Source organism: Macrobrachium nipponense, chromosome 37 (assembly GCF_015104395.2).
Source record: "Macrobrachium nipponense isolate FS-2020 chromosome 37, ASM1510439v2, whole genome shotgun sequence".
NCBI classification, from domain to species: Eukaryota; Metazoa; Arthropoda; class Malacostraca; order Decapoda; family Palaemonidae; genus Macrobrachium; species Macrobrachium nipponense.
Window position 1 is genome coordinate 25,182,409 of NC_061097.1, and position 11,201 is coordinate 25,193,609.

Sequence of the window (11,201 nt, forward strand, 5' to 3'; positions counted from 1 at the left end):
AGAATAAGAGATGACAGATTTTTTCTTGACTGCAAACTATCTCACAATTTACCTATTCTACTGCTCTCTTATATATATATATATATATATATATATATATATATATATATATATATATATATATATATATATATATACTGTACTTACACACACACACACATTTATATATAAAGCTTTATTTATAAATTATGTGTATGTGCATGTATGTACTATATATGTCTAAGTTCATATATGTAAAGCATTTATATATCTCTAAATATTCTACTCATACTCTTCCTTGATGTCGAAGTATGAATAATAACAATAATGATGATTATATAAATAACAACAATAATGATAAAAACTGTGACGAATATTAATGTGATTATTATGACTTATAATATTATCAATTTCTCTGCATGAACGTGTGCGTAGAGAAAACAAAGTATAACATATAATGCATTTTTATTCACTGGCTAAATACTGGTCTTTGTCCACACAGGCCCTACGACCGTGTGGCAAATTTCATGGGTATCACGTCGCTTTCTGTGAGGAAGATTGTTCACCGTAACAGATCAGTGATCTCACATGAGTCTGCTGGCGAAGTATTTCCTATACCACAAGTCTGATAATTTTACAGTGGGTGCCATTCGTCGGTTTGTTCACGAGATATTTGCTGCAAAGCAAGTATTTACTGTTAGAACCCTGATGACAGATTTGAAGACAGCCACCATAATCCCTGAAACAACCTCCGAGATAGCGGTGTGGCGGCTCCTGCAAGATATGGGATTCAGATATAAAACGTCCTAACGAAAGATGTATCTTGCAAAAGAGTCCATTGATGTGGTTTGCCGACGGATCGGGGCTCTCCGGGCTCTGAAGCGCCATCGAGAAGATGGAAGGGAGATAGTATATGTCGATGAGACGTGGTTCACCACCAGAATGAGCCACAACAGAGAGTGGGTGGACACCGCACAACCTGCTACCAGTGCCACGCATAGCCGACAGGTACCACCTGGCGAGGGAGATTATTATTATTATAAAGTTAAGATTTACCAGCCCAATGAGTCTAACCAGACTCTTACAGTGCTGGCCCGAAATCATTCGGGAGGAAATTATTTAAAAAATACGCTCATAAAATGTTATGTCTAAAACATGGAATGGTATGGAATGAAGTTAATGAATTATAATAAATTAATGATAAATGAGGGGATTGTTAAGTGATATATGAGGTTGGAATTAAAAATATGAATTGAACTTATAAAAGACTGAAATAGATAAAAATGACAAAAATCATCTATTTAAAACGGTATATGTTAAATCTTATTAATCAAATTAGTCTTTTTTTTAAATATTAATACTCTATATAAAGAAAAATGATCTGATTCTGATAGTATTTCTGATAATGATTTATTGCTTAAATATAAATTTCTTTCTCTATTAAAAATTAGGCATTCACATAAAATATGCTTGACTGTTAAAATTGTATTGCACACATTGCAATGAGGGATGTTCCCTTGTGGAGTTATCATTAAATACTCGTGAGTTAGTCTTGTGTGGCTTATTCGTAATCTTGTTAATATTACTTCAGCTCGTTTTTCATTTTGTACTGATGTATTCCACAAGTCTACTTTCTGTTTGATGCACTTTAATTTATTGGTGTCTACTTCACTATCCCACAGATTTTGCCATTTTGCTTTTATGCACTGCTTCACTGAGTTTATATAATCTGTAGCAGGCAATTTATTGTCAAAAATTGGTGAATTTATCCCAGACTTGGCCTTTTCATCTGCCTTTTCATAACCTTGGATTCCAACATGGGCAGGAATCCAGCATATTTCAATGTTAACCCCACGTGAATATAATTTTTTGATGATTTGTTTAATTTTCTTTACTAAAGGGTTGTTATGTGAATAACTCTTGAGGGATTCAATTGCGCTTCTTGAGTCAGAATATATTACAAATTTAGCGCTTCGTGGTGGTAGCAGTTGGCACAGCAAATGGATTTATTGAAGGCTCTTTCCTTTGTTATCCTGCAAAGAGTACAAGTGGCGATTACCACGGGGAAAAGACAGGCGAGCTGTTCAAACGCTGGTTAACAACGCAGTTTCTACCATTGCTGCCTGAACCATCAGTGTTGGTGCTCGACAACGCACCTTATCACAGCCAGCTATTTTTTTTTTTTTCTTTTATTTAAAATCTCTAATGTACAATACATTTTTTATTACATATGTTAAGAAGCAATATTAATTTTATTTTTCATATACAGCACTTAATAAATTCAATAGCACTTTTTTTGTATACAAAAAAATGTACAAACATTCAGCTCACAATAATTTCCTTACATTTTTAGACAGGAGTCTTCAACCGAGTCACACACAATAATTAATACCCTTCTTGGACAGAATTCGAGCTAACAGACCGTAAATGTTAAGAACAGCATCATACAAAATTGAGGCAGCCTTTTCTAAAAAACATATTCCATATATTTCCTTGAGAAAACCTTACCAAAGTTCTTTTTATGTATCGCAAAACCCATCTATCATAATTAAGTTTACCCTAAGATACATTATCAAATCAAACAACGACATTCTTTTTCACTTTACCCACCCACATTGCATACAAGTAACCTGTCAATAAAACTAACGCACTATTATCATCTTGTTTCAATTTGCAGTGGAAATTAAACATTAAAATCTTTATAAAGTTATCCGGGCTCATATCACAAATCTCAACCAACACTTTTTTGAAAAATACAACAAAATTGGCTTAATTTGGTTACAAAAATAAAAAAATATGCAATATAAATTCTGTTTCACTGCAGTTATCACATAAATCTGAGCTTTTAATGTTTAAAATCTTCAGTCTGTGGTTTGTTGCCAAAATCCCGTGAATATATTTGTATATAAATTCCCTCTCCAAAGTACCAATAAAAGGAACATTAATACGTTTTCCAAATCAACACCCAATCTAGTAGCGGGTAATCACTCTCAATGCTTGGTTTTTAAAGACAATTTGAGATAATAATAAGCTGCCTTGCATGTAACATACGGAAAGTTTTTAAGCCTATGCATTTTCCTTATTACTCAATGGCACTCGAATAGAACGACGGTGTCACATAAGATACGTCAACTATATCTCTTAATGACAACAAATAACTAAATCTAAGTTTACAATAATACACACTCAAACCAGTTCCACTTAACACATCCTTTAATACAGTGCAGCTGAAGATAGCTTGAGTTTTATAGTACACATCAAATATCCCAAACCCCCTTCACTTCTACGTAAACATAACGTAGCCCTTTTTATTGGATTGTACATCCCTTCCAGATGTACCGAAAGATACACGTATTAATCTTGCAAATATATTTCTTTACTGGGGTAACGTATGGGCCATATACCATACTTTTGATAAAATCAAAGAATTTACAATTACACTCTTTGGAAAATTGACAACTTCCTCATACTCAACATATTTACGGCAGTTTCAACCTTATTCGCGATAACAGACCAGTTTTCCTCGTGCATCAAATCAAAGTTATTACAAAAGATAATACCAAAAATAACCATACTATTAACAACCCGTATCCACTCAAAAGGCCAATCCTGCTGTTAATCCAGTTGCCCAAAACCATCATTGTAGTTTTTTCTTTGTTAAGTCTAGCACCTGTCGCGACTTCAAAGTGCTGAATGAGCTTGGAACGAGCTGTTATCGAATTTGTTGTTGACACAAATACGTAAGAATCGTCAGCAAACCCTTGTACTTTCACGACTGTCCTGGTTTGGAAGACTAATACAATTATATCGTTACTTTCTTGAATTGCCCTATAGAAAGGTTCCTGAAAAAATACAGAATAGCAACATTGACATAGGGCAGCCTTGCCTCACCGACCTCTTGACAGGAAAGGAAACTGCTTAGACAGCCAAAAAAATTAATACTTACATGACTTACACATTGTAAATATAATATTTTTTATTAAATCAATAAACTCTGTCGGAACACCAAATTTTGCTAACACCTCATATACAAAACCAATATGCACTCTATCAAAAGCTTTTGACCAATCGAGACTCAAGATGGCAGCATCTACTTTATTTTCATTTGAATAAAAAACATGATGTCTCGTATGGTACTGTTACACTGAACAATCGATCTCCCTTTGACTGCACAGTATTGCTCAGGGGAAATTATGTTGTCCAATATAGACTCAAACCTGTTTTTTTTAAAACCTTGGCAAAAATCTTATAATTAGTATTTAACAACGTTATAGGTCTCCAATTTTCTATTAGAGCAAGGTCACCTTTTTTTGCATGTAGTTTGATTACACCTACATACTGACTCTTGGACATTCGCTTTACATCACATACATAATTTAATACAGTTATAAAATCCTGTTTTATAATATTCTTCCAAAATTTCTTGTAAAATTCAATAGGGAGACCATCGCACCCAGGGAGTTTTCCCATTACACATTTTTTCCATAGCATTCCACACCTCCTTTGACTGAATCTCAGTAGATAAAGCTTGTAGGCTTTGACTATTCAGCACTGGTCCACACTTATCGAGAAAAAGGCTCATACACTGTCGGTCACCTTCAAACCAAACGAAACATGTTCTCAAAATATTCCCTAATTCGCACAGAAATCGCATTCGTCCCCTCAACAGTCGTGCCATCTTTTATTTTAATTTTTAAGTTTAGTAAACAATTATTTATTCTTTTAGTTTCTCTTTGCCAAGCAGATAGGAAGAAACTCTTTCACCTTTCAACATCTCATCAGTTTTATCCTAACCTTCACACCCTCCAAAAACTCATTCTGTAGGTCACAAATTCTCTTTTTCAGTGTTTGGATCATGTCGTACTTATCCCCCGTTCTATAATGAACATCATTTAATTGTTGTAACCTCCAATGTAATAGGTTCAACAAACCATATTTTTCCTGTGAAATCTTCTTGGATAAACTTAACAAAAAAGCTTTACATCGTAACTTTGCCCAATCCCACCATTCCAACATATCAGGAAACTTACATTTATAAGATTGTACCCGTTTCCACAAGTCTTGAAATTGCTCTTCTATATTATCAGAATCCAACATTTTTACATTTAATTTCCAATAATCTGTTGATGTTTTTAAGTCAATAACCTTTATACTCAAGAGGACCATATTGTGATCTGAAAAACTAATCGGGATTGTGTTTGTGCCCTCGTAATGTGACGGAACAAATTAACGGTGTAGATTCTATCTATACGAGACCCATAATTTTCTTTAACATACGTATATTCCGGGATACCTCTAGAAAAATGATAATTATCCTTTAAAGCTAAATTATGGACCAGAGTACCAAGAGCTTTGGACACCAAATATCTATTATCATTGCTACAGTCCCTGAGACAAGTCACACAATTGAAATCACCACCTAATACCAGGGAATCAAGGTTGTGTCTCAGAAAAAAGGTGAGGTCATTCCCAAAAAACTCCTCTCTCTCTCTAGTCCTCCCTGAACCTGTAGGGGCATATACATTTACAATAGGGATAATGCAACCATTAAATCTTACCCTAATACCCAGTATCCGCCCGTTACAATCTCTGTCTGTTGACAAAACCACTATTTCCTTCTTTCTAGAAATACAGACCATAGTCCCTCCTTTTACACAAACCGTCGAGTTCAATATAATATTACAACAATTGCTTAAATAGTTTAAGACTCGTAGGTCTCTCACGTTATGTTCCTGTATCAACAAAATGTCTATCTTATACTGCGCCATGAGTGATGCTACCTTCATCTGTTTATTTACATCGTTTAAGCCATTGACATTTAACGTTGCAATTAGTAAAGCCATGGACAGAAGAAAAAATCACAACTTCTTCTTTTTCGGTACGTTGTCGTTGCTTTGTGTCTTCGTTTCTTTCCTCTTCTCTTGTGATAAGACTTCTCTCGTAAGCTTCATCTTGCCAACCCTTTCCATAATTATTCCACTGACTTTCAGTTGATGTATCCAAGATTCGCTCTTCATATCCATCCTCATTACCTAGTACTATATTCTTGCACAAGTCCATATCAGAATCATTTCCAGAGATCATCACATCTGTGGGCTCATCATTCTTATGCACTGACACCGTAACAGTCATTTCCTTTAATCCTTCATCATCACTGATCTGTTCCTTGCGTAAATGCATATGATCCATCTCCATCTGCGGAACATCAGGTTGCCCCTGCTCACTATAACCTTCCCGAAAATGAATGCTCAAAGGGTCCGGAAGTCTAGGGGACCTACTATCATTTTCAGTATTAAAAATATCAATATCGATATTATCACCTCTTACCTCATCACCAATTTCCTGCACACCAGTATTTAGGCTTGGTTCGACTGTGAATAAGTTCAACTCCAGCTGATTATCTTCAGGTATACTATTTCTCAAGTGTGCCACTCCCTGATCGTTCTTTGATTCTTCATCAGCACCACCATTCGATGCTTTCGACATAACACCGGTCTCATTTCTCCACCTCCTATTCAACAATTTCTAATGTAGCTGGACCATCATTTATTTTAGGAAGATTCGGGAAATCGGCCATGTTAAAAACATTTAACCTGGATTCGCTTTCCATTGTACAATTAACAGCTAAATGTGTCGTCCTTCCGCATTTATAGCAAGTTTTAGGTTGGCCTTGATAAATAAAAGTTACTGTGTGTCCACATATATTAACCGACGAGGAATGTTTTCCCTTACCTCCATCCTTGCCGTTCGGATACCGTTCAACAGTCCCTTTGCTCTTCCGTGGGAAAATCTGTTGTGTCGTACAGAGTGCACCTTCCCGTAACGACTTAGGACACCGATAACCAAATCATCATCCATATCAAACGGTGCATATCTTACGGAAACATATGTGTAATCACTACTCAAATTAATAACTCTTACAGTCTTACCTTCACCAATATCAATAGATTTGTCCTCATATTCCTTTACTACCATTTCAAACCGCGTATGGTCAGCGAATTTTATAATCACCCTATTGTTGAGCATTAGCTGAAAGCCGGAGAGGTCTTCTTCTTTCACACCTAGATGCATGAAAATTACTTCACAGGCAAGGTCATACGTCGGGTGCACAGAAAAATGTAATCCAATCGAATCCTTTCTTTTAAGTTTGCCCAAAGGGGCAAAAGCATTTAAGTTGTCCCTTCCATTCATCTTCTATAGTCTAGCCAAAGGTCAGGCCAAAACACCAGAAAGCGGGAGCAGCTCAAGACACGTCCTCTCTGCTCCGAAGCTCTAGCGCGAGTCTTCTTCCATCTGCCTTTTCATAACCTTGGATTCCAACATGGGCAGGAATCCAGCATATTTCAATGTTAACCCCACGTGAATATAATTTTTTGATGATTTGTTTAATTTCCTTTACTAAAGGGTTGTTATGTGAATAACTCTTGAGGGATTCAATTGCGCTTCTTGAGTCAGAATATATTACAAATTTAGCGCTTCGTGGTGGTAGCAGTTGGCACAGCAAATGGATTTATTGAAGGCTCTTTCCTTTGTTATCCTGCAAAGAGTACAAGTGGCGATTACCACGGGGAAAAGACAGGCGAGCTGTTCAAACGCTGGTTAACAACGCAGTTTCTACCATTGCTGCCTGAACCATCAGTGTTGGTGCTCGACAACGCACCTTATCACAGCCAGCTATTAGACGAGTGTCGGTGTCTTACCACGGCCACCAAGAAAGCAGACCTTATTACCTGGCTTCAGAGTTGGCGAATCCCTGCCCCAGACGGTGCCACAAGACCTGAGCTGTTGCTCATATGTCAACAGAACAGGCCAAAACCACAGTACATCCTGGACAACATAATTCGAGAGTGGGGCCACGAGGTGGTGCGTCTGCCACCTGCCCACCCAGAGCTCAATGCCATTGAGCAAGCATGGGCGTGTATGAAACGTCATGTGCGTTCATCTTTACAGCGATTCACCCGGGCAGACTTGCAGGCAAGACTGAAGGAAGCCAAGCTTTTGGCCACTGAAAGCGGCAGGGGGTCTGCAGTGAAACGATCTCGAGCCTTTGAGGATTGGTATTGGTCAATGGACAACATTCAAGAGCCTGTTGGACCTATCATTATAAACTTAGACAACGATGACGAGGATATAGAAGACCTATACCTGGATGATGACGATGATGAAAATGAATAAAAATTATTTTGGTTGTGTGTTCTCTATTTTCTTTTTTTTTTTTTCCTTTACCCATGTAGAAATATTGATTTCTATATTTGTAACGAAACTTCTTTACTTATGGTGTGCTCAATGAGCAAGACTCAGATTCGAACAAGTTCTGTCTTAATCTTAAACAAAAAACAACATATGCTTTTACATAGTTTTATATTTTCAATCCTTGTTTAAGTTATTTCACATTTTCAGTTTTAATGCAGTTCAGCAGAATAATTGGATGAATGGAGGTTATAAAGTTTATGTTATAGCCAAGTGCTTAGAGCTATTGAATTAATTTGAGTATCATATTGCACTACAATGTAGTTATGCTTAAAGGAAATTAGTATATAAATAAATATATATATAAATAAATATAATATATATATATATATATATATAGTATTATATATATATATAGAGAGAGAGAGAGATGAGAGAGAGAGAGAGAGAGAGAGAGAGAGAGAAGAAGTGTATAGGGTAGCTGTTTGTGTGTCTTCATTCATAAAGTGGCTATGCGACTAGAGTGTCTAGTAACTACGTCATACTACAGTAGAGTATCAATGAGTGGGAGGGCCTTCAGTAATGACGTCTACATAGTCTCTCTCTGGGTGAGTCTAAATTTAGCTAAGTAACCCTTTCAATTTCTTAGATTTACTCTGGTAAGTGCCTTTATTATTCACATTAGACATTATTGCATTTTATTTTTTGCCAAAATTAAGCTGTGGCTTCAAATACCTATTTCCAAAATGTGACCCATATCCGATGTTTTGGTAGGATTTTATCAGCGAAAATCAATTGGACACGGCCAAGAAATGCATAGTAGATGTAGTACATATATTATATATTATATATACACACACACACACAAAGTATTTGAAGTCTACGTTAGAAACATTTGTATGCGAGAGGGGACATATATCTGATGTTTACGTTGGCAGTAGCATAAACCCATATATGCAAATAGTGGGAATCCCGCATATGTGGGTGGCTATGAGGTCACTCGTCTGTAAAATAAATACCGCAACACCGCTGATGGTGAAGCAGAAACACCACCACATTTAAAACTTCTCCCCCCCCCCCCTTCATTTTAAACGAAGACTCGCTCGCTTCTAGTAGTTCTCCCAGCCTCTCTTATGTGAAGAAAAAAAAGCATTCGCCAGCTACGGAGGAAATTAAGGAAAGCCTCATAGATACAGTAAAGAAAACTCTCTCTCTCTCTCTCTCTCTCTCTCTCAACGTTGTAAAGAGATGCAACATCCAATAGAGAATAGCCGAGCCTATTTCTCTCCCCCAGATATTGTCTCTTAGAATATGCTTCTCTGCATATAGAGCCCCTACGAATGAGGCTGTTTTGGCATTGGAGCCCTGGGATTTCTCATTTATGTTCCCCTTTCCTATATATTCTTTTTAAGCTTATGTTTTTTTTTACACCATTCTGACACAAACACCTTCATCGACAAAGGTTTTGAGGAAATATTCTGTGGTTTGTGTTCAAGTAGATGGTTGCATCAATACTCGCTGGCAATTTCTTGGATTCTATAAAATGCTGAAAAATGGTTGCTCAGATGATACGAGGAATTGCGATTACTACAGTCCTTTCCTTGGATGATAGTAAATGCTGAAATATGGCTGTTCAAGATCATACAAAGAACTGGGATTAAGACAAACCTTGCACGTCGGGCATTCAAGGTAATTTGGGTTTGGCCCTCACTTGTAAAGAAATATCTTTATACTTTTTTTAATTGAAGAATACAATATAAGTCTTTTGTTTACCTGGTGATGGTCTGAACTATACGCGGTTTTATTGTAATAGGGTAATTTAAGAATTTGTTTGTTTACTATTGAGCCTGGATAGTTCTTTAAACTGACTGTTTGACAGTTAAATATGCTCTGATTCTGCCTTCGAGTTTTTCTGTTAAGCTGTCCAGCCCAGCTCAGTACAGAGTCCAGATTCCAGTCCAGAGCGGAGTTTTCATCAAACCACTCTAGATTTTCTGGATATTTCATATTTTGGAGAGCTTCACGAAGACATGGAGCAGTGAATTCCGCCAAGGCCGAGTGAGGAGATTTCGAGGACGGAGGAAGGCGCGACCCATGAAACTTTGGCTTGATCATCTTGCCTCTATAGCATTTGGAAGGCGAATATCTTATGGATAGGGGAACTGAACGAGCCGTGACATATCGACCACCTTTCCGAAAACGTACTTGAATTCGCTGCCATGGGCATCGGTCAAGAGTGGTGGCCCCCACTGGGAAGTACACCGTGAAATTTACGCTCCTCTCGAAGAGAATGTTTTCTCCTAAATTGCGAAATAACGGCATAATTGAAGCGCTTTTTCGGGAAGTGGCCGCGTTCTGATAAAGGTGGCCGCTCGGTCATTTACCTTAAGTCAGTTGAGAGTCGAGAGTTTTTAAGCAGGCTTAATATGACTACTCTGTTCCTTTGATTGATTTGTGCGCACTAAGGGTTAAATCGTGGTCGCCAACACGTCGATAAAAATTAAAGTATAGGACTCGATTACTATAATTACCGTTTTGTTCGTTTGTATGGTGCTTTTACGTTGCAAGGAAACAGTGGTTATTCAGCAACGGGGCCAACGGCTTGACGTGACTTCCGAACCACGTCTAGAGCGAGCTTCTATCACCAGAAATACACATCTCTCACTCCTCAATGGATGGAATGGCCGAGAATCGAACTCGCGACCACCGAGGTGGGACGCCAACACCATACCAACCACGCCACTGAGGCGCTTAATTACCGTTTTACTTGTGCTTGTTGTTTATAAACCATCAATATTTAGTTTTTTTCTAGGAAATTTAAGTATAACTTAAATTTATTCATTGTATAGTTACTACCTTTCATTTACGAAATTAACTCAACAATCATTCAACTGCTGTACAATTAAACATTACCAAAATAGACCATTCGTCCTTGCTACCTTCTCGCCTCTGTGTGTTTGCCTTCCCTTTGTGTCAAAAATAAATAATGACTTATTCAGTCTTGTTCTACATTCTTCTGTGCCGGTAAGTTT

The 11,201-nt window shown here is 37.2% G+C and overlaps 1 pseudogene; it reads left to right on the forward strand.

Moving 5' to 3' along the window:
• The first annotated feature begins 567 nt into the window (after positions 1–567).
• Positions 568–7,883, forward strand: LOC135209320 (uncharacterized; annotated as a pseudogene).
• The last annotated feature ends 3,318 nt before the right edge of the window (positions 7,884–11,201 follow it).